Source organism: Bufo bufo, chromosome 6, assembly GCF_905171765.1.
Source record: "Bufo bufo chromosome 6, aBufBuf1.1, whole genome shotgun sequence".
Classification (NCBI taxonomy): domain Eukaryota; kingdom Metazoa; phylum Chordata; class Amphibia; order Anura; family Bufonidae; genus Bufo; species Bufo bufo.
The window spans coordinates 322,474,115-322,500,017 of record NC_053394.1 but is presented as its reverse complement, the minus strand read 5'-3'; positions in this window follow the sequence as shown (position 1 = coordinate 322,500,017).

The following is a 25,903-nucleotide window of genomic DNA, read 5'->3' as shown; positions in this document are numbered from 1 at the left end:
AACATTCTGAGGGGCTTCGGGCCCCTGAGGGAGTGGGATGTCCTTCACAGCCTGCTTTCTTTCTTCGGTAAGGTGCCGGGCACCTTCTGACAAACAGTGACCGAGGAAAGTAACACGGGATTGGTAAAACTGCAACTTGTCCACTTTCTGCCAGAAAAATCAACAGTGACAGAGATGCATTTTTACAAGTGTCATAGTCAGGAGCACATAACAATAGATCATCAACATAATATTGTAACAAAACAACCTGATCAGGAACCCGCCAACCTATCAGGACTGATTGGAGGGATTTAGTATACATGGTGGGTGTGTTTTGAGCTCCCTGTGGCAATACCGTCCATGTATACTGTTTACCCTTGAATGCAAATAAATATTGACATTTCAAGTGGATCAGGACACTGAAAAATGCATTTGCAAGGTCAATCACAATATAACACGATGCCCTCGGAGGGACCTGTGACAACAAGGTGTGTGTGTTTGGGACAGTCATGCACCATCCTATAAGTCACAGGCTGGCCTTTTACTGCTTTCTTTTTGACCGGAAACAGGGGGAGTGTTGGTGGGAGAATTAGTCACAACCAGGACCCCCATTTTAACATACTGATCAATCTGAGTGACCACAGATTGTTCTTGTGAATGACTCAAGGGATACTGACGGACTCGGGGTGGTGTACATCCTGGTTTTAAATGTACCATGAAAGGAGTGACATCCAATCTGCCAATATCAGTTTTACCCTTTGCCCACAATTTGTTGGGGACTGGCTGCAGGTCCTGCTCCAATTGTACCACACAGGATGTTTGGTCCAGCTCCAGGTGTAAAGCTAGAACCCGGGTTAAAAGATCATCGGGGGTTTCAATATCTACATGTGTGGTACCATCCTCTTAACCCCTTAAGGACCTAGGACGTACCGGTACGCCCTATTTCCCGAGTCCTTAAGGACCGAGGACGTACCGGTACGTCCTGACTTAAAATCGGAACTCCGGCGCCGCAGGGGTTAATCGGAACGGGATTTCGGCTGAAATCATTCAGCCGGCATCCCGTAACAATGCAGGGGGGGGGGGTCATTTGACCCCCCCGTATCGGCGATCGCAGAAAACCGCAGGTCAATTCAGACCTGCGGTTTTCTGCGTTTCCGGTCCATTCGGGTGTCCTGTGACCCGATGAACCGGAAAAAGACTGCGATCGGTGGCGTAATTATACACCACCTATCGCAGTCCGAGGATTTGGAGAGGCGGTGCTGGCCCTGGTGCTGAATGCCGCTGTCCAGGGTGCTGATTGGTGCAGGGGAGAGAGGCGCGAGATTCAAACTTCCTGCGCTCCTCTCTCCCCTCCTCTTCCTGTCCAGCACCCTGACCGTGCAGCATCGTCCAGCACCAGCTCCTGTGTCCCCCTAATCGGAATCCATCACCCTCCTGCACCCATCGCCACCCAGGTAGGTTAGGGTCAGTGAGGGAGAGGCACCGTTAGGCAGGGAAAGAAGGGAAAAGTAAGTTAGAAAAAAAAAAGTACTTTTATTCCAAACTTCCATCTAACCCTAACCCAGACCCCTCCTGCCACTTGCCCCCCCTACCCACCTGCCCCCCCCCCCCCCCACCCCCCTCCCCCCCTCACCACCACTTTTTTTTTTTCTGCGTGCGCTGACTGGCCGGCACTTTTTAGCGTCCGTCCACTGTTAGCGCATCGCCCGCCCCACCACCCCACCGACCGCTGATCAGCGTTGTACCGCTGATCAGCAAGTTTTAACTTTTTTTTTTTCTAACACTTGCCCATTTTTTTGCCTGGACTTTTTAGTACGCGAACACCCGTTGCCCCCACACACACGCACATATAATAAAGTTTGCCACACACGCACACACACCCATGGCCCGCCGGATGTTCTCGGCCGAGGAGGCATACGCCCAGATTGCCTCCGACTCTGAGAGCCCCAGTGAGGATGAGGATGACCCCACATTCCTTTTATCATCCGCATCCTCCTCATCATCATCTGATGACGATGAGCCACCAAGGCGGCGGAGACGCCGCCAGGCGGAGCCAGGGGCCCCACATGCTAGGGATCCTGTGGCCCACCCTAGTACGAGCCGCCCTGGGGTTCGTACTGGTTTCCCGGCCCACCAAATAAGTCCACCGGAGCCCCCTGCCGATGAACTTAGCTGGTGTCCCCCAGTGGACTTTGAGCCTGAGATTCCGGATTTTGCTGGCAATCCTGGAATCCAGATTCCCACAGTGGGGTTTACTGAAATAGACTATTTTAGTTTTTTTTTCAGTAACTCACTGGTGAATTTGATGGTGGAGCAGACGAATCTGTACGCCCAACAGTTTGTCGCTCAAAACCCAGGCTCAGTTTTGGCTAGACCCGGTGGCTGGACGCCGGTCAGTGCAGCCGAAATGAGGACATTTTGGGGCCTCGTGCTGCATATGGGTCTAGTCCAAAAACCCAGTGTCAGGCAATACTGGAGTGGGGACGTCCTATACCAGACCCCACTGTACAGTATGGTCATGATACGTCACCGGTTTGAGGCCATCCGGAAATGTCTGCATTATTCCGATAATGCAGCATGTCCACCCCGAGGTGATCCTGCCTATGACCGGCTGTATAAGATACGGCCGGTCATCGATCACTTTGGGCCACATTTCAGCAGGCCTACGTACCTGGAAGGGAGGTCGCGGTTGATGAGTCTCTCGTTGCGTTCAAGGGGAGACTCAGTTTCCGCCAATACATTCCCACAAAGCGGGCGAGGTATGGCGTGAAGCTATACAAAATTTGTGAGAGTGCCTCAGGGTACACTTACAAATTTCGTGTGTACGAGGGGCGAGATTCCCGTATTGAACCCCCAGAATGTCCCCCCACTCTGGGTGTTAGCGGGAAACTCGTGTGGGACCTTATGTACCCACTGCTGGATAATGGTTACCACTTGTACGTGGATAACTTTTATACCAGCATTCCCTTGTTCAGGTCCCTTGCCGCCAGATCCACGTTCGCTTGTGGGACCGTGCGGAAAAATCAACGCGGCCTCCCTGCCTACCCCCTCCAGGTACCTATCCCCAGGGGTGAGACCCGTGCCCTTACCAGTGGAAACCTGTTGCTGGTCAGGTATAAGGACAAGAGGGATGTCCTTATGCTGTCCACAATCAATGGTAACGGCACCAACCCTGTCCCTGTGCGAGGTACCGCGGCAACGGTCCTCAAGCCCGATTGTATCGTCGACTACAATCGGTATATGGGAGGAGTTGATCTCTCTGATCAAGTCCTCACGCCATATAATGCCATGCGCAAAACCCGGGCATGGTACAAAAAAGTTGCGGTCTACTTGGTACAGGTTGCCATGTACAACTCTTTTGTACTATCCCGAAGCGCTGGCAGCACAGGGACATTCCTCCAGTTCTATGAGGCAGTCCTCAAGGACCTGATCTTTTCGGACCGGGAAAGAGCAGGCCGGAGTACCTCGGGAATTGGAGGCGCCCGGATCGTCCCTGGCCAACACTTTACAGGTGTGGTCCCCCATACTGGAAAGAAGGGACGAACCCAAAAAAAGTGCAGAGTGTGTCACAAGAGGGGGATACGGAAGGACACCACTACTCAATGTGACACTTGCCCCGATCATCCGGGCCTCTGCATTATCAATTGCTTCAGGGAGTATCACACTTCCATGGAGTACTAAATTTTTATAATCCTCAACAGTCCACTAGAGAACATAAAACACTATGGCTCTCAGACTTTGGAGACACGGAAACAATTTTTCTTTCCCCAAAAAATATTAGTTTTAGAGCAGGCATCCTCAAACTGTGGCCCTCCAGATGTTGTAAAACTATAACTCCCAGCATGCCCAGACAACCTACAGCCATCAGCAGGGCATGGTGGGAATTGTAGTTTTACAATATCTGGAGGGCCGCAGTTTTAGGATGCCTGCTTAGTGTCTCCAAAGTCTGAGAGCCATACATATTGGGCATCGTCGCGTGCGTAAAAGTCGTTGCTATAAAAATAACTTTTGACCAAACGCCTCGGATGAACGGTGTTAAAAATATAAAATAAAAACTGTGCCAAAACACCAATTTTTGGGCAAAATTTCAATTTGAATCCATTTTGCCGGTAATAAAGCAAGGGTTAACAGCCAAACAAAACTAAATATTTATTTCCCCGATTCTGTAGTTTGCAGAAACACCCCATATGTGGTCGTAAATGGTTATATAGCCGCACGGCAGGGCATAGAACGAAGGGAACTCCATATGGTTTCTGGAAGGCAGATTTTGATGGACAGTTTTTTTTTTGACACCATGTCCCATTAGAAGCCCCCCCTGATGTAGCCTAGACTAGAAACTCCAAAAAAGTGACCCCATCTAAGAAACTACACCCCTCAAGGTATTCAAAAGTTACTTTACAAACTATGTTAACCCTTTAGGTGTTCCACAAAACCAAATAGTGAATGTAGAAACAATTTTAGAATTAAATTTTTTTGTTACATTGCCTCAAAAAAGAGTAATATAGAGCAACCAAAAATCAAATTTACCCCAAAAATAGTCCCAAAACAACAACCACCTTATCCCGTAGTTTCCTAGATGGGGTCACTTTTATGGAGTTTCTACTCTAGGGGTGCATCAGGGGGCTTGAAAGGGTACATGGTGTCAATAAACCAGTCCAGCAAAATCTGCCTTCCAAAAACCATATGACGTTCCCCTTCTTCTATGTCCTGCCGTTTAGCCAAATAGTAGTTTACGACCACATATGGGGTGTTTTTGCAAACTACAGAATCAGGGCAACCCATTTTGAGTGTTTGGCAGTTAACCCTTGTTTTACTCCTGGAAAAAATTGATTATATTGGAAAATTTTCCAAAAAATAGAAATTTCAAAATTGTTTCTCCATCTGCCATTAACTCTTGTGGAACACCTAAAGGGTTAACAAAGTTTGTAAACCCAGTTTTGAATACCTTGAGGGGTGTACTTTCTTAGATGGAGTCACTTTTTTGAAATTTCTATTCTAGGGGTGCAACAGGGGGCTTCAAATGGGACATGGTATAAACAAAACCAGTCCTGCCAAATCTGCCTTCCAAAACCCATATGGTGTTCCCCTCCTTCTATGTGCTACCGTTCGGCCAAACAGTAGTTTACAACCACATATGGGGTGTTTATGCAAACTACAGAATGAGGGCAACCCATTTTGAGTGTTGTTTGGCAGTTAACCCTTGTTTTACTCCTGGAAAAAATTGATTATATTGGAAAATTTTCCAAAAAATAGAAATTTCAAAATTGTTTCTCCATCTGCCATTAACTCTTGTGGAACACCTAAAGGGTTAACAAAGTTTGTAAACCCAGTTTTGAATACCTTGAGGGGTGTACTTTCTTAGATGGAGTCACTTTTTCAAAATTTCTATTCTAGGGGTGCAACAGGGGGCTTCAAATGGGACATGGTATAAACAAAACCAGTCCTGCCAAATCTGCCTTCCAAAACCCATATGGTGTTCCCCTCCTTCTATGTGCTACCGTTCGGCCAAACAGTAGTTTACGACCACATATGGGGTGTTTTTGCAAACTACAGAATCAGGGCAACCCATTTTGAGTGTTGTTTGGCAGTTAACCTTTGTTTTGCTCCTGGAAAAAATGGATTATATTGGAAAATTTTCCAAAAAATATAAATTTCAAAATTGTTTCTCCATCTGCCATTAACTCTTGTGGAAGACCTAAAGGGTTAATAAAGTTTGAAAAAACAGTTTTGAATACCTTGAGGGGTGTAGTTTCTAGAATGGGGTCATTTTTGGGAGGTTTCTATTATCTAAGCCTCACAATATGACTTCAAACCTGAACTGGTCCATAAAAAGTAGGATTTTGAAGATTTCTGAAAATTTCAAAATTTGCTTCTAAACTTCTAAGCCTTGTAACATCCCCAAAAAATAAAATATCATTCCCAAAACAATTCAAGCATGAAGTAGACATATGGGGAATGTAAAGTCATCACAATTTTTGGGGGTATTACTATGTATTACAGAGGTAGAGAAACTGAAAATTTGAAATTTGCTAATTTTTCAAAATTTACGGTAAAAATTGTATTTTTTTATGTAAAAAAATTAACTTTTTTGACCCAATTTTAGCAGTGTCATGAAGTACAATATGTGACGAAAAAACAATCTCAGAACGGCCTGGGTAAGTCAAAGCGTTTTAAAGTTATGAGCACTTAAAGTGACACTGGTCAGATTTGCAAAAAATGGCCTGGTCCTTAAGGTGAAAATGAGCCCGGTCCTTAAGGGGTTAAAGTGAATATGAGCCCCCAGTGTCTGCAGGACGTCAGTACCCAGCAAATTGAATGGAATATTTTCTTTTACTAACAACTGAGTCACCACTGTACTGTCTTTGATTTTTTAATTTCATAGGTTTGGTCTCTGGGATGAAGACCACTTCCCCTGTGAACCCTGATGCGGGGACACATTGTGTGCTTATCTGCCATGGCTTAATATAATCAGGATTGATCACCGTCTTGGCTGCCCCCGTGTCTATTAAGAAAGGAACCTGTTGGTTGCCTACCTGGACTGGTATCTCAATTTGGCAGCCCACGGCTGCTGCAGTCATGGCAGATAAGGACACGGGGTTGCCGGCTTCCTATTGTGAGGTCACCGGACCAGGGGTGTGCACTGAACCCTGGTTCTGCGAGTTCACCTGTTGTCCTTGAGGGAGTAACCGGCAATTTCTGCGTATGTGACCAGGTTTGCCGCAATTGTAACATCTGAAGTCACCCCTCCTCTGTCTGGTCTGTCCCTGTTGACCAGATCATGGTCTCTGTTGTCCTTGTACCATATTGATTTTTGAGGATTTGGTAGTGGACCTGTCTAGTTCCAAACCCTAAGCAGCAGCAACTAACTGAGGTAGTGCTCCATTCAGGCTTACATGTCTTCAGTTTTGTCTGGAGGGCAGGTCTCAGTCCCTCCATGAAAGCAGAGGTCAGTAACTTCTGTCCCATAGGTCCAGTGGCATCCCAACCCATGTCTGTCCACTCTGTCCGTAGTCTAAACTCAAATGGCACTACGTCTTCTTTAGTCTCCTGTATTACGTCTTTTAAACTACGGGCACTGTCATCTTCTTTTGTCCTGGCCCATCTACCAAAAATTCTGCAATATTCTATGCCCGATGTGTCATTTTTTTCCCAGTCAGACCATGAGGACTGGTCAGTTTTTACCTTTTTAGCCAGTTCACTTTGACTTGTACAGTAGAAAATATATATAAATAAATATCAGGTGTGGAGAACATACTGAAATCATGTCACAGGGAATTAAGTAGTGTCATAGCCAGACCCTTATTTCTGATATTTGCGGACACTATACTGACAGGGAATGTCCCACAGGATTGGCGCATGGCAAATGTGGTGCCAATATTCAAAAAGGGTCCAAAAACAGAGCCTGGAAACTATAGGCCGGTAAGTTTAACATCTGTTGTGGGTAAACTGTTTGAAGGTTTTGTGAGAGATGCTATGTTAGAGCATCTCAACGGAAATAAGCAAATAACGCCATATCAGCATGGCTTCGTGAGGGATCGGTCATGCCAAACTAATGTAATCAGTTTCTATGAGGAGGTAAGTTCTAGACTTGACAGCGGCGAATCAATGGATGTTGTATATCTGGACTTCTCCAAAGCATTTGACACTGTACCACATAAAAGGTTAGTATATAAAATGAGAATGCACGGACTGGGAGAAAACGTCTGTATGTGGGTAAGTAGCTGGCTGAGTGATAGAAAACAGAGGGTGGTTATTAACGGTACATACTCAGATTGGGTCACTGTCACTAGTGGGGTACCTCAGGGGTCAGTATTGGGCCCTATTCTCTTCAATATATTTATTAATGATCTTGTAGAAGGCTTGCATAGTAAAGTATAAATTTTCGCAGATGACACTAAACTGTGTAAAGTAATTAACACTGAAGATTACAGTATACTACTACAGAGGGATCTGGATAGATTGCAGGCTTGGGCAGATAAGTGGCAGATGAGGTTTAACACTGACAAATGTAAAGTTATGTACATGGGAAGGAATAATGCAAGTAACCCGTACATACTAAATGGTAAAACACTCGGTTACACTGACATGGAAAAGAATCTAGGAATTTTAATAACAAACTAAGCTGCAAAAACCAGTGTCAGGCAGCTGCTGCCAAGGCCAATAAGATAATGGGTTGCATCAAAAGGGGCATAGATGCCCGTGATGAGAACATATTCCTACCACTTTACAAATCGCTAGTCAGACCACACATGGAGTACTGTGTACAGTTCTGGGCTCCTGTAAACAAGGCAGACATAGCAGAGCTGGGGAAGGTCCAGAGGAGGGCAACTAAAGTAATAACTGGAATGGGGCAACTACAGTACCCTGAAAGATTATCAAAATTAGGGTTATTCACGTTAGAAAAAAAACGACTGAGGGGAGATCTAATTACTATGTATAAATATATCAGGGGTCAGTACAGAGATCTATCCCATCATCTATTTATCCCCAGGACTGTGACTGTGACGAGGGGACATCCTCTGCGTCTGGAGGAAAGAAGGTTTGTACACAAACATAGAAGAGGATTCTTTACGGTAAGAGCAGTGAGACTATGGAACTCTCTGCCTGAGGAGGTGGTGATGGTGAGTACAATAAAGGAATTCAAGAGGGGCCTGGATGTATTTCTGGAGTGTAATAATATTACAGGCTATAGCTACTAGAGAGGGGTCGTTGATCCAGGGAGTTATTTTGTCGGGAAGGAATTTTTTATTCCTCTAAAGTGGGGAAAATTGGCTTCTACCTCAGTTTTTTTTTTTTGCCTTCCTCTGGATCAACTTGCAGGATAACAGGCCGAACTGGATGGACAAATGTCTTTTTTCGGCCTTATGTACTATGTTACTATGTTACATACAATGTGGCCTCCCCAGATAGCATACAAAAATCACACTGCACCCCCCCACATACAAAATTACACAGCACACACACCCCCTCTGCATACAAAATTACACAGCACCCCACCCGCCCCCGCATACAAAATTACATTGCAGCGGCACCCACCCTGCATACAATATTACACCCCCCCTCTGCATATATTACATGCCCACCTCCGCATACATTACATAGCACCCCCCTTGCATACAAAATTACACGGCACCCTCCCCTCTGCATGCAAAATCACACGGCACCCCCCCTGTAAAGAATATTACACCTTCCCGCTCTGCATACAATATTACACGCCCCCCCCCGCACACATTATGCCGCCCCACCCCGCATACAATATCACACAGCACCCCCCCACATACATTATTACACAGCACCCCCCCTCTGCACACATTACACTGCAGCGGCACCCCCCTACAAAGAATATTACACCTTCCCCCTCTGCATACAATATTACACCCCCCCACATAAATATCACACGACCCCTCCTCTGCATACAATATTACACGAGTTCCCCCTGCATACAATATTACATTACCCCCCTGCATACAATATTAAATGGCCCCCCCCTGCATAAGATATTACACAACCCCACAGCATAGGATATTACATGACACCCCCTGCATACAAAATTACACAACCCCCCTTCTGCATACATTATACGACCCCCCCCCCCCCGCATAAGATATTACACGACACCCCCCTGCATACGATATTAAAGGGGGCGCTCTCTGCATACAATATTACACAACTCCCCTGCATACAAAATTAAACGGGGGCCCCTCTGCATACAATATTACACGACCCCCCCCCCTGCATACAATATTACATGACCCCCCAGCATACGATATTAAAGGCCCCCCCTCTGCATACATTACACATTCTCCCCCCCCCCCTCGCATACAATATTAAACAGGGCCCCCCCCTCTGCATAAAATATTACACGGCCTCCCAATCTGCTATGAGGATTTGCTCTGGTAGGCAGGGTAAACAGACGCAGTGCAGAGGCAAAACAAGTTCATAAATCAAAATGTCAGTGTTTATTCACACAAAAGGCAAAAGAAAAACGACTTATTACAGTTTGTGTTAATTCACACAATGAAAAGTCAATAGAACAGGCACGTCACCTTTCTAGCAGTTTTATCCCCGGCAGTTCACAGGCTTTAGGAGGCCTGTTTCTCAGCGTGCAGCCCTCATGCGGCTCTCAGCCTTCCAGCACAGCACCATGCTCCAGATCCCAAAACAGAGACTCAGATTCTGAGCCCAGCTGCCTATTTAAAGGACAGCCAGGTGCTGCCAAAACCCGGACGGGCACTTAAACTCCGGTCCGGTATTTGATCTAACCTGGCTGGAAATCAGCCCAGCCGCCCATGTTGGGAGAAAAATACCTGCCTTCCCAAACAAAACCCCTTGTTATGTCAAATACCCCCCCTTTGTTCAACCCTGAGGGGGTGAACACACGTCAGACAGTGTACCCGGGACTGGGCATCCGCGTTTCCCTGTAACCGGCCTGCCCTGTGTTCTACTGTAGACTTAGTTTTGCAAGGACAAGAACCATCTGGTGACCCGAGCATTCCTCTCTTTGGCCTGGCTCATCCACTTGAGAGGGGAGTGGTCGGTCACCAGACGGAACTTTCTCCCCAACAGATAATAGCGGAGAGACTAGAGTGCCCACTTGATGGCCAGGCACTCTCTCCACTATACTGTACCGGGTCTCAGCTGGAGTAAGCTTACGGCTGAGGAAGACAATGGGATGCTCCTCCCCATTGATTTCCTGAGACAGTACAGCACCGAGGCCTACTTCGGAGGCATAAGTCTGTACTATAAACTCCCTTTTGAAGTCGGGCGTCACCAAAACCGGGGACCCACACAGGGCCGACTTCAAAGCGGAGAAAGCCTCTTCCGCCTGGTCATTCCAGCGGACCATCACGGACTTCCGTCCCTTCAAGAGCTCTGTCAATGGAGCTGCTAAAGTGGCAAAATGGGGAACGAACCTCATAATAGCCTACAATTCCCAGGAATGACTTTACTTGCCTAGAGGTGACGGGTCGGGGCCAATTCCTTATCGCCTCTATTTTGTTTACTTGGGGTTTGATGACTCCGCGCCCAATGACATACCCTAGGTATTTGGTCTCCTCTAACCCTATCGCACATTTTTTTTGGGTTAGCTGTTAGACCAGCCTTTTGAAGGGAGTCCACTAAGGCCTGTACTTTGGACAGGTGACTTTCCTAGTCGGTACTGTGAATGACAATATCATCCAGGTAAGCCGAGGCGTACCGCCGATGTGGACGAAGCACAATGTCCATTAGACGTTGAAAAGTGGCAGGCCATGCAGACCGAAGGGTAACATCTTATATTGGTACAGCCCCTCCACCTTACAGCTGGTTTACCCGGTACAACATACCCTGATGAACCACAAAACGGGGGAACACCGACTCTGCCCCTGGTTGTTGTGGTTCACCATCTACTATTAATACATTTTCCCAGGCTCGGGATAGGGTTGGGTCCCGGTGTTGGGTGGTACCAAAATTATCACCAGAGACATTGAGGTCTGCCAGCTCAGGACCCGGCGGCAAGTCCTCCATGTCTCCCACCATCACACTTAGCGGAGTTGACTCCCCCTCTTCCACCGAAGTGGGGTCACCCCTACCGCTGGCCCTTCGGACTCAGGTTCCCAGGGTTCTGGTCTCCCCCCTGAGCCGGGCCACTCTGCTAGGGTTACCCCTGTCTCATGGGTATCAGACACTCTTGGAACAGTCCACAGTCCTGGGAAGCCCGGGAAGTCTCTCCCTATTATAAGTTCGTAGTGTAGATTGATGGCGACAGCCACCTCGTGGGTCCACCTGCCGGCAACTGTGGATAGAGACACCATAGCAGTGGGGCAGTGTTTTAAGTCTCCATGAATACACATGATCCCAACTTTCCGGCCAGTATACTCAGTGGAGCGTACCAGGGAAGCCCTTACCAGGGTCACCAGACTCCCTGAGTCCAATAGAGCCTCCGCTGGAGTGTCTCCCACCTCCACCTGACACAGGTGATTCAGAGTCTTCGGGGCACCCACTGCACACAGCTTCCTAGCATATAACGACTGACAGAAGCAATAGTTCGTGTCCATGGGTTCCACCTGATGTGGACAGTCAGCTCGCACATGGCCAGGCTCACGACACAGCCAACAGACTATCTGAGCTGGGTCCACAGGGGGTACATCCTGAGCGGGTTTGGTGGGCACAAACTGCCGGGTCTGGGGTGGAGAGTTAAGGGATTTGACTACCCCCCTCCCAAAAGAACCCCCCTGTAGATTCCGGGTAGCCTCATAGGGCTCCACCAGGTCGACCATCTCGAGAGCATTACCTGGAGAGAACTGGCTGATTCATTGCTGGACAGGGGGTGGCAAAGCCCTCCAGAACATATCAGCCAACAGACGGTCCAGCATAGCAGTGGGGCTCAGCACGTCAGGCTGTAGCCAATTTTGTAAGAGGTTAAGTTATAATACTGGGGTCTCACGGGCTCAGCCAGCTTAAACCCCCATTGATGCACCAGCTGGGCCCAGACCAACACATTCACCCCCAGTCTTGCCAGAATCTCACCCTTGACTTTCTGGTAGTCGGCCGCTTGATCATCCAGCAAGTTGAAATATACCCTCTAGGAATCGGATGTCAGGAACGGAGCGACAACTTCAGCCCACTGATCTCAGGGTAGATTCTCCCTTGTGGCCACCTTGTCGTACATCGCCAGGTAGGTTTCGATGTCATCTGATTGTGTCATCTTGGCGATCGCCGCACGGACCGCTTTCCGGACATCATGGACACTCTGGGACGCTCCTGCCGTCTGTAAAGCCATCACGTGTTGCAACAGCAGCTGGTTTGTTTCTTGCTGGTGTTGGTTAGCCTCCACGAGAGCTTTCATTACAGCCTCCATTTTGTCACATGACACAGGTTTAAATTTAGCTGGTTTAATCCAGGACATCCAGCTGTACCCGAAAACAAAAAAATTTCGGGGTTTACGCCAGCCTCACTGCGTGTGCCTGCTTCAAGCCACCAATTGTGAGAATTTGCTCTGGTAGGCAGGGTAAACAGACGCAGTGCAGAGGCAAAACAATTTCATAAATCAAAATGTCAGTGTTTATTCACACAAAAGGCAAAAGAAAAACGACTTATTACAGTTTGTGTTAATTCACACAATGAAAAGTCAATAGAACAGGCACGTCACCTTTCTAGCAGTTTTATCCCCGGCAGTTCACAGGCTTTAGGAGGCCTGTTTCTCAGCGTGCAGCCCTCATGCGGCTCTCAGCCTTCCAGCACAGCACCATGCTCCAGATCCCAAAACAGAGACTCAGATTCTGAGCCCAGCTGCCTATTTAAAGGACAGCCAGGTGCTGCCAAAACCCGGACGGGCACTTAAACTCCGGTCCAGTATTTGATCTCACCTGGCTGGATTTCAGCCCAGCCGCCCATTTTGGGAAGAAAATACTTGCCTTCCTAAATGAAACCCCTTGCTATGTCACACTGCATACAATAATACATGCCCCCACTGCATACAATATTACTCTGCCCCCCCTCTCCCAAGAGCTCTGCGCACCCCGAGACCAAACCTCCGGCCTGTGGAGACCTCCCCATCTCGATAAAATGATTCTTTATCAGTCAGTTCTTAAAAAGATCCATAAAGTGCAAATTCACATCCTACACGTTTCAGACAAACGCCTGTCGTCCTTCATCATGGCATCACAGTTCTCGGGATTTGGATCTTGCAAAGTGGTTCAGTGGTGATCTGCATGGAGTGCATGACCCCCCCAAAATATATAGGAGCCGCCCTCAAAACCCGAAACATGACATGGAGCGGCCGACACGTCTCTGACACAGCAGAGGCGGCTCTGTCCAAAAGGAAAGAGTCTGCATTCCCTCCTTTTGCATGGCACTGTATGGTTACTATATGGCACTGTGTTATTGTGTGACACTATTGTTATTGTATGGCACTGTATGGTTACTATATGGCACTGTGTTATTGTGTGACACTATTGTTATTGTATGGCACTATACGGTCACTATATGGCACTGTGTTGTTATTGTATGGCACTATACAGTCACTATATGGCACTGTGTTGTTATTGTATGGCACTATACGGTCACTATATGGCAGTGTTGTTATTGTGCAGCGTACTCAAGTTGTGTGTAGTAGGTGTTTCTGGGTGATGTAGTGCAATATACACTAACCTGGTACAGCTGACTCTCTGCAAGGGCAGGTATAGGTAGAAATAGTTCGTGACGCCAGTGCCAAGTAAACGGTGGCACGCCGTTTGCGGATGCAGGAATAAATTGAGGAAACGTAGTATTAAAACAGAACTCCAACTTTAGTAGTTTTCAAGCAGAGACAATATTGGAATCGCAGTTCCTTGGCATACAGTCGATTTTGCAATTCGGTCGATGCAGGCAATTCAGTTACAGCAAGGTGATTACAGAGTGTTGAACACAGGACTTGCAGCACAGGAGCTTGCACTCTAATTCTGTCTGATCCTGGAATATAGCATATCTTCACCAAGGCCCATTAACCTAGTTCTGGCTTTATATCCTTGGCTATAGCTTTAATCAGTACCTCCTCTGTCTTTCTGAGTACCTCTTGATTTCCTGATCTTTGCTTCTGTCTCTCTCAGCTTCTGGACACTTCCTCAGGCTCCAGAAACTTCTGAGCTGTGGTCTAGACTGGCCTTTGCTTCCCTGTCTGGGCCTTATATAAACTAGGGCTCTCTAGCTCCCTCTAGCGACTAGAAGCTGGAATGACACCCCTGCAGGCCTGTACATGCAAGTTTCAGTAACAGGAAAATACATACATTACATGACATTTTATAAAACTGACATATAACAACTTCCCCATAATTAGGAGGGACGACAGCACACCAAGTGACACTTTGGTAGTGACGGGTATTACAGTTCCCGTACACTACAATTGTATGGCACTATATAAAACTGTATGGTTACTACATGGAACTTTGTGTTATTGTATGTGTGAGAGTAACAAAGGGGTTACAGAAGATTCTTCAGATGTTTCTTCTGTGGACTGTGGGTAATTAAATCAAGTTTCCCAAGGGTTAGATAAGATCCCTCTACCTGGTCCTGTTTCTCAAGTTATAGATATGATCACAGGTTGGGCGAATGCCAATGTGACAGTTATTATGATGCATTCATACAATTAACTATAACTGTGCTCTATATAAGGCCTCATGCACACGACCGTTGTGTGCATCCGCGGCCGTTGTTCCGTTTTCCGTTTTTTTTTTTTTTCGCTGACCCATTGACTTTCAATGGGTCTGTGGAAAAATCGGAAAATGCACCGTTTGGCTTCCGCGTCCTTGATCCGTTTTTACGTTCCATGAAAAAAATATGACCTGTCCTATTTTTTTCGCGGACAACGGTTCACGGACCCATTCAAGTCAATGGGTCCGTGAAAAATCACGGATGCACACAAGATAGTCATCCGCGTCCGTGATCCGTGTCCGTGATCCGTGTCCGTTTTTCCTATCATTTTCAATGCAAACTTGACGTAGTTTTTTTTTTTCAAAAATCAAGGAAGACCCACGGAAGAAAAAACAGTCACAGATCACGGAACAACGGAAATCCGTTTTGCGGACCGCAATAAAAAATGGTCGTGTGCATGAGGCCTTAGTCTGACTAGTTTAATAACTTGTTGCATAACTAGCATTTTGAATAAAGATTGATATCTGCCTACAAGTAGAGATCTGCTCTGAGGCAGGAGGACTCCATGTGTGTCTCCTGTGCCTGTTCTAATAATAATAAATAAGGAAAAGTTCAAGGGGTGTGAATACTTTTTCAAGGGACTGTGTAATCAGCTGTAGACGGCTAATGGAGCAGATATTCTGGTGAAAGTGAATTAGAACATGCACGCTCCAATAATAATTGAAGGCGCTGCAGAGCTTCCAGTCTACTGCACTCACCCGCTTCATACACCGGACCCCCACTATCATCAGTACAGTGACCCCCATCCTCCTCCTCTCCGTACACCGGACCCCCACTATCATCACTATAGTAACCCCCATCCTCCTCCGCTTCATACACCAGACCCCCACTATCATCACTATAGTGACCACCATCCTCCTCCACTCTGTACACCGGACCCTACTATCATCACTATAGTGACCCCCATCCTCCTCCGCTCTGTACACTGGACCCCCACTATCGTCACTATAGTGACCCCCATCCTCACACCATCATCACTATAGTGATCACTATCCTCCTCCGCTCCGTACACCGGATCCCCACTATCATCACTATAGTGACGCTCATCTACACACTATCATCACTATAGTGATCCCCATTCTCCTCCGCTACCTACACTGGAGCCCCACTATCATCACTATAGTGACCCCTATCCTCACTCACACCATTATCACTATAGTGATCCCCATCCTCCTCCGCTCCGTACACTGGACCCTCACTATCATCACTATAGTGATCCCCATCCTCACACTATCATCACTATAGTGATCCTCATCACCCTCCGCTTCGTACACTGGACCCCCACTATCATCACTATAGTGACCCCCATCCTCCTCTGCTCCGTACACCACTATCATCACTATAGTGACCCCATCCTCACACTATCATCACTATAGTGACCCTCATCCTCCTCCGCTCCATACACCGGACCCCCACAATCATCACTATAGTGATCCCCATCCTCCTCCGCTCCATACACCGGACCCTACTATCATCACTATAATGAGCTCCATCCTCCTCCGCTCTGTACACTGGACCCCCACTATCATCACTATAGTGACCCCCATCTTCACACCATCATCACAATAGTGATCCCCATCCTCCTCCACTCCGTACACTGGACCCCACTATCATCACTATAGTGACGCCCATCTGCACACTATCATCACTATAGTGATCCACATCATCCTCCGCTACGTACTCTGGACCCTACTATCATCACTATAGTGACCCCCATCTTCCTCCGCTCTGTACACTGGAGCCCCACTATCATCACTATAGTGACCACTATCATCACTATAGTGACCCCCATCCTCCTCCGCTCCGTACACCGGACACTACTATCATCACTATAGTGACCCTCATCCTCACACTATCATCACTATAGTGATCCTCATCCTCCTCTGCTCCGTACACCGGACCCCACTATCTATTCTTCACTATAGTGACCCCCATCCTCCTCCGCTCCGTACACCGGACACCACTATCATCACTATAGTGACCCCCATTCTCACACTATCATCACTATAGTGACCCCCCATCCTCTTCCTGTGGAATGTCTCCTCTGGGCTTCTGTACTCGGCTAGCTGGTAACACACCCCTCCCCCTGTGATTATTACATTGTTTCTGTCCTGATCACACTGCAACATTGTTTCCCCTTTGCATATAAACAGTCACAGTTTTTCAGGGCTTTATGTCTCTGTTTACATTGCTGCATTAGGGACGCTGTTGCAGATTCATTCCACTGGATGGAAATAATGCTGCAGCGCTAATGTTCTGATTGGACCCGATGCAGATCCAATTCCATTTTCCACTCTTAAAAACAGAACATAATAGAATTTATATCGCCATCGGAGTCTGAGGCGTCTCTCACATGAGCGTTACGGATTCTCTCGGGATCTGTACAGGAAAAATCTGATGGTTTTGCAGCAATTTCAGTCAGTTTCATCTGTGATTGCGTTCAGTGTTTCAGTTTTTTCTGCGCTGTGCAATCAGTTTTTCATGCATCTTTCACACTGGTGAAACAATCTACATCTCAGAGTAACCATTAGTGAAAAATGCACTGCATCCGGATTGAATCCGTTTTTCACTGAAGCCTCATAATATAGAACCTGCTGCGATTTTCCTGAACGCAGAAATGATGCGTAAAAAACTCATGTGCAGAGAGCCATATACATGAATGGGTCCGGATGTTATGAGTTTGCTTCACGCATCGCACCCCGATGGAAAACTCTTGTGTGAAAGAGGCCTAAGGCTCGGCCCCCACCTCCACGTGGTAAATCCAGTGGTGTGGTCTGGCAGAGGGGCAGACTACTGGTGTTACTGTGCCCGGTGTCTGGCTGTGCCGGGTACCAGTCATTGTAATGGCCCCAGATGGGTTTCCGGCGTAAATGGCGTCTTTCTGCCAAATACTGTTGCATTTATGCCGGAAATCCCTGTATTATAGGAATGAAGATCCGGTGAGACCCGGCTATGCCGGATACGGTTACTCCTGTAGTCTGCTCCTCTGCTAGAACATAGGACAGGATTTACCTGTCACAGGTGTGAACCTGTCCTGTCCTATCACCTGCCCTGCCCTGTCCTATCACCTGACCTGCCCTATCACCTGCCCTGTCCTGTCACATCATCACCTACCCTATCACCTGGCCTGTCCCCTGCTCTGTCCTATCACCTGACCTGTCCTATCACCTGGATGTGCATCCCTCAAATCTCCATCAACTGCAAGATGCTATCCTATCAATATGGGCCAACATTTCTAAAGAATGCTATCAGCACCTTGTTGAATCAATGCCACGTAGAATTAAGGCAGTTCTGAAGGCAAAAGGGGGTCCAACACCGTATTAGTATGGGGGCACTAATAATTCTTTAGGTGAGTGTACATCTCATATATAAAATACAATAAAATACATTGATTATATAAAATAGGTCGAATATATAAAATCGAATATATACTAAATCGAATATATAAAATATAAAATAGAACGTCAATGGAATATTCAGAATCGATTGTTGCTTTGGTTTCCTATGAAGACTTGTCTGTATAGGTAAAAGTCCCAGTAGCAAATGTCTAATACCAATCTGTATACGTAGGACCCCTAATCTTTATGTATAGAGGACACAATTTTGCCTTAGTTTCAAGCTTTCATAATCAATCGGTTTTACCCGCTTTAGAGAGTGGATATACACATTTGTTACTCACGATACGTTGCGCTGATTGAAAACTTTTTCTGCGTGTGGAGATTTTTTTCAGTGGCGTCCCACAGCTCACACCACGCTCCAGCAATATTGGTTTCGTTTTGCAGCGTCTTTCGGGATCTCGTCCCAATTCTCGTGAGACTTGGTCCGTCTATAGGTTTCGTAAGTGAAGCAATATTTTGTTCCTTGATAGTCGAATTTAATACATGGACATGTATAATGTCTAGTCGATCTAGCGCACAGGTATTCCGTCCAGACGCGTTTCGAGATAGCTTATCTCTTCCTCAGTGGGTCACCTGTGGTCTGAACCTCTCGACTTTTATACTCTCTTCATCCAGCCTTAATTGTTCACATCGGGTTTTAACATGTGTTGATAATTAGATTAAGTAGTTAGAATGTCCGATTTTTTCAAAGAAAGGGTATCCGATTTTTTAGGGGTGTCCGATTTTTTCTTCATAGTTGCAGATTTTATACCAAACTTGTCTGGTACAAATAGAAAAAAGGGATATATTTCATCTACATTGAGAACAACGGTTTTGAATGATTTCTAATGGATACAATATACAGTTCTACATTCAAACAGTATGTTATTTTTGCGTTATTCATGCTTCTCGATTTTATCCTTAACTCTGGTCCGATATTCTTGTAGTTTACCAACCACATTCATACTTTTTGATTTTATCAATCCCTTGTTTTTTGGCTCATATCTTTATAGTGATGCGTTTTTACTGCGTTTTTCTCAGTACACCTGCGTTTTTTGTAGTATATGTGGAAAAATTGTTACTTGGTGTTCTGCATGTGAAATTTTTCAGAAAACATAAAGTGAGTGTATTTTGTCCAGAGCAAGTGAGATAAAATATATCAAAGTGAAAAAGTGCTCTCTTTGTGGTTCTAATGCGTGTGTGACACTTCATTAAATATTTATACGTGACGATGTCACTAATCTAGTGATGCTTTTGAACCCTAGATGGGTTACTATCTATAGTCGCGTGAAAATAAATACGTACAATATCTGCAGTGATGGACCAGCGGTTCAATTGAACCCGGAAGTCTGAATTCAGACCGGCTGGGAGAAGGCTACCAAAGTCATAGATTCTCCTAGACTCGGCTCGCGACATTTTCATAATATGGTTGCCTCCTCTCCAGTGTACGTCTACCTTCTCCAGGGCCACATAAGAGATGCCCCTGAAGTCACTATTGTGCGCAATCTTAAAGTGCTTCGATAAAGAGTGGTTTTCGAGGCCCTTCTTTATGTTGTTCAGATGTTCTGAGATCCTTACTTTCAGGGGTCTCTTAGTTCTGCCAATGTACTGTTTATGGCAGGGGCACTGGATAAGGTAGACGACACTGGAGGAGTCACATGTAAGACAACCCTTGATGTCTAAAGCAAAGTCATTCTGAGTGGATTGGACCCTAGTGTTTTTTTTTGGGAATGTTGTATTCCTACATCCCAAACATTTCCCACAAGTATAAAAACCATTCATATTTAACCATTTTTGAAGTGTGGTACCATCTTTCATTGTGTAGTTTCTAATAGAGGGTGCAATCCTTAACCCTAGGTTGGGTACTTTGGTGAATGTAATAAGGGGTGAGGTATGAAGCATAGGGCTGATAATCTTATCCCTCAATAAGAAGTGCCAGTGTTGGTTGATAATGTGGCGTACTTGTTTAGCTTGTGCACTATATGGTAGGATCACTCTGATTTCTCCTTCTTTTGTCTCTCCCTTCTGTATCCGTGGTTGAAAATATGCCTTCCTATCGGTCTTCCTTGTTTTTTCTAAGGCCCCCTCCACAACCTTTTCAGGGTAGTTTTTACATTTGAATTGTTCCTTCATTTTTGAGGCTTCCACCTCAAAGCTCGTCCCCTCGGTGCAGTTTCGCTTGATCCGACGGAACTGCCCCGAGGGGATATTCAAGAGCCACTGTGGTAAGTGGCAACTTGTGAAGGGTATAAAACTGTTTTTTGCAGTTGGTTTATTATAGGTGTTGCAGATGTATTTGTTGTCCTGTCGTGAAATCTGTATATCTAAAAATTCCGTGGACTCTTCCCCCACCTTGGGCACAAAGTTCAGATTCATATTGTTGAGGTTTAGGTTGCCCAAAAAATGCTGTAACTGATGTGCATCTCCACCCCACACAAAAAGGACATCATCAATGTAGCGACGCCAGAGGACCAGGTCCGTCCCCAGTCTGGGACTGATGTTGTCATGCTCCCATTGTGCCAAAAAAAGATTAGCATAACTGGGGGTGAACCTCAACTGCCCTCAAAGAAAAAGTAATCGTGGTGGAGTATAAATTTTATCCCCTCCATCATGAAATCTATCTGTTGGGTGCACATAGTGCTGTTTATCTCAATCTTGGACTTTACAGCTGACATTCCCAGGTCATGTCTGATACTGGTATAGAGGGACTAGACGTTCAAAGTTCCCATGGTCCAATTGGGTTGGACGTCCAGGCCCTCCAAAATGCCAATGATCTCCGTGGTATCTTTGATGTATGACCCGGTTCTTCTCACCACAGGCTGTAGTAAGATATCAATATATTGGGATAGGTTCGATGTAAGTGACCCTATTCCAGATATTATCGGACGACCTGTTTTTTTTTACAGGCATTTGTGTATCTTGGGCAGACAGTAGAAGATGGGTAGTCTTCCCTGTGTGCCCAAGATAAAATTGCGTTCTTGTTCCGATAGAATGTTGTCTTTTAAGCCAACGTCACAATAGTTGGTCAGGATTTTCTTAAATTCCTGTTCTGGATTTCCCTTTAATTTCTGATAAGTAGTGGTATCCATCAGCTGTCTCAGGCATTCTTTGTTGTACAGTGTGGTATCTAAGACCACTATTGCCCCTCCCTTATCTGCAGGTCTTATTGTTAAATTTTCTTGTTTTTGTAATTCTTTTATGGCTCTGATTTCTCTCCCTGTTAAGTTGCTTCTTTGGTTATGTTTGTCTTTAATTTTTCTAAGGTCATTCTCAACTGATCTTTGGAATGTGGCCATATCATGGCCGATCTCATTCTTTGGGAATTTTTTCGATTTGTTTCTTAACCCTGTATGTTCTATTATTTCCTTTTTCTCTATTTGAGGTTCTAATCTTATAGGATTCTTTTGATAGTACTTCCTCAGACACAGTTTCCTTATAAACTTTTGTAACCCAATATATGTGTCAAATTTGTTTAGTTTCATTGTTGGTGCAAACTTTAGCCCCCTATCTAGAAGTTTAATCTGTGCCTCTGTTAGTGTGGTACATTATCACCTACCCTATCACCTGGCCTGCCCCTGCTCTGTCCTATCACCTTCTCAGTCCTGTCCTATCACCTGCCCTGTCCTATCACCTGCCCTGCCCTGCCCTATCACCTGCCCTGTCCCATTATCCGCAATTTGATCACTGTATAATCGGAGCAGCAGCTAGTGCCCGCTGGTATCAGCCAGGTATCTCAGGAGGTTAGTCACCCAAAGCTGCACTTCTGGTCAACTGGTCAACTGCAGACTTAGACATGCAATAGGCCAGGACCCCGGGCCACTGAAAGACAATACAAATATATATGGAGGGCGAGGCAAGGAAGGGGCGGGCCACAACAGGCTGTGGGTGTCATGGTCTTACCTGCTTGCTGCTCTCCTTCGTTTGACATGTGCTGGCGGCCATCTTGGTTTCTGGGTTTCTTGTAGCCTTCCACCCTGCGGCTCCTCCTTCCCACTGGGAGGAGCTGGATGCCTAGCTCATATATATAGGAGGTCTGTGGCTTCAGTTCCTTGCTTGGTCCTCTTGTGTTCACATGCTTCTAAGACTGCTGCTGCTTCTGGTTCCTGATCCTGGCTTCGTCTGACTACCCTGCTGGTTCCTGATCCTGGCTTCGTCTGACTACCCTGCTGGTTCCTGATCCTGGCTTCGTCTGACTACCCTGCTGGTTCCTGATCCTGGCTTCGTCTGACTACCCTTCTGGTTCCTGACCTCTGGCTTCGCAAGGACTCTGCTCGGTTTCACCATCCGTTTGGACTTTTGCTTTACAGCTTTATTTTCAATAAAGCCTTCCTATTTTCACTTATCTCTTGTTGTACGTCTGGTTCATGGTTCCGTGACATTAGGACCAAGCCATGAATTCTGACGGTACAGGGCCATCCTCGCTACCCACGCTGGTTGCCAGACTTGATCAGCAGGATCACCTGTTGGGTCGGTTCGCTGTGGCGTTGCAAACCCTGCTTGAACGCACGGCTCATTTCGCTCCCGTTGCCGATGGGTCGGTTGTCGCTCCTGGGCTCGCTCCTACTGCCGCTCCGGTTGTTGCGCCAGAGTCTACCCCGACACCTGTTGTTGCTCCTGCGGTGTTTCGGGGTATGACCGGTTCTGCCCCTCTTCCACAGCGCTTTGGGGGAGAGCCAACTCAGTGCCGAGGTTTCCTTAACCAGGTGGGCATTATTTCGAGTTGCTGCCACATGCCTTTCCCACTGAGAGATCAAAGGTGGGCTTCTTGATCTCGCTGCTCTCGGACAAGGCCTTGGCCTGGGCCAGCCCTTTTTGGGAGAACAACAATCCGGTGGTTGCCGAGTTTTCCGGTTTTGTTGCTTCTCTTCGGAAGGTATTCGATGTGCCGGCTCGTGCTGCCTCTGCTGCGAAGCTCCTTATGTCCATCAGACAGGGTTCACGATCCGTAGCTGAATACGCCATTGAGTTTCGTACCCTGGCAGCAGAGGTGGGCTGGAATAATGAGGCTCTGGTCGCTGCTTTCTCTCATGGTCTCTCGGATGCCTTGAAGGATGAGGTTGCAGCTAAGGACCTACCAGTTGAGCTCGAGTCTCTTATTTCTTTCCTGATTTTGATTGACACCAGACTCAGGGAGAGACCTTCCTTTAAGGAGAACCTGCGGAGGTCTTCTAACAGATTGGTGCCTACGTTTGCTGTCCCACCCGTGCCTCCCTCTCCTCCCACGCCTCCTGGGGATGACTTGTCTGGGGGTGAACCCATGCAGCTGGGGTTTGCTCGCCTGTCCGAGGGGGAGAGGGCACTCCGGAGACGCGAGGGACGATGCATGTACTGTGGTCTCGGTGGGCATTTTCGGTTGGCATGTCCGAACCGTCCGGGAAACGCTCGTACCCTGAGATCCTGTCGGGGGCAGATCTTGGGTGGAGTCTCCTCGTCCCCGGTTTCCCGTGTTGACAAACCACTGATCACTGTTGTCCTCTCCTGGGTCGGGGGCTCGGTGACGACCCAGGCGTTGGTGGACTCTGGTGCTGGTGGTTTGTTCATTGATAGTGTGTTCGCTGCCGCCAATTCCATTCCTCTGCAGGCTCGAGGTTCCCCACTGGCTCTTGAGGCGATAGACGGCAGACCCCTTCTGCCGCCACACGTGACTCATGAGACCCTTCCAGTGGGGATAGCCATTGGTGCCGTTCACAGAGAGTCGGTCTGCCTCCAGGTTATTTCGTCTCCACACTACTCGGTAATCTTGGGGTACCCCTGGCTCCAGAAGCATAATCCGACTTTCGATTGGAGATCGGTCGAGATCCTCTCGTGGTCACCGCAGTGTGGGGCTAGTTGCATCCATGGGTCTGTCAAGTTGCTGTGTACTTCCTCGGACTCTCTGTTGCCTCCTGAATACGAGGAGTACCGGGATGTATTCGATAAGGTGCGCGCGGTTGCCCTACCTCCGCACCGCCCATACGATTGTGCCATAGAGTTGCAATCTGGTGCCGTTCCTCCTCGTGGCAAAGTCTATCCACTGTCGGTAGCGGAGAATGAGGCCATGGAGGAGTACGTGAGGGAGGCGCTTTCACGCGGACACATTCGTAAATCTTCGTCCCCGGCAGGGGCTGGATTTTTCTTTGTGAAAAAGAAGGGCGGTGAGTTGAGGCCTTGCATCGATTACAGGGGTCTCAATCGCATCACGATCAAGAACGCTTACCCGATACCCTTGATTTCCGAGCTGTTCGATCGCCTTAAAGGGGCCACGGTCTTTACCAAACTCGACCTGAGGGCGGCATATAACCTGGTAAGGATCAAGGCGGGCGATGAGTGGAAGACCGCGTTTAACACCAGGACCGGTCATTACGAATCCTTGGTGATGCCCTTTGGGTTGTGCAATGCGCCCGCAGTCTTTCAGGAATTCATCAACGATGTTTTCCGTGACCTGTTGCAGCAGTGTGTGGTAGTCTATTTGGATGACATCTTGGTATATTCTGAATCCATGGAGGCCCACATTCTGGATGTCAGACGAGTGTTGCAACGGTTACGAGAGAACAAGCTGTTCGGTAAGCTTGAGAAATGCGAATTTCACCGATCCCAGGTAACCTTCTTAGGTTACATCATTTCCGCTGAGGGGTTCTCCATGGATCCTGAGAAGGTTTCGGCTGTCTTACAGTGGCCCCAGCCCAGTGGTCTTCGTTCCCTGCAGCGCTTTTTGGGCTTCGCCAATTATTATCGGAAGTTCATCAGGGACTTTTCCATGCTGGCCAAGCCTCTCACAGATCTGACCAGGAAGGGCAGTAATTCCCAGGTCTGGCCGCTCGAGGCCATCCGAGCTTTTGAGGCCCTAAAGTCCGCCTTTGTGTCGGCTCCGATTCTGTCGCATCCCAACCCTGGGTTGCCCTTTGTCCTCGAGGTGGACGCGTCTGAGACGGGAGTAGGCGCCCTTCTGTCTCAGCGTAGAACACCAGAGGGTCCTCTGCTTCCTTGTGGGTTTTACTCCCGGAAACTGTCTTCCGCGGAGTGCAACTATCAGATTGGTGACAGGGAGTTATTGGCCATCGTGCAGGCCCTTAAAGAATGGAGGCACTTGCTCGAGGGTTCGGTGGTTCGGTTCTCATCCTGACGGACCACAAGAATCTGACCTACCTTTCTGAGGCCAAGAGATTGACACCACGTCAGGCCAGATGGGCTCTGTTCTTGTCACGTTTTAATTACGTGGTCTCCTACCTACCCGGTTCCAAGAACATCAGGGCGGATGCCTTATCACGGCAGTAATCGAGCTGTCCAGGGAGGAGTCGATTCCGACTTCGGTCATACCTCCGAATCAGATCCTGGCCGCCATTCGCACCAGCCTGACCTCTCCCCTGGGTGAGCAGATTTTGGCGGCTCAATCTGGTGCT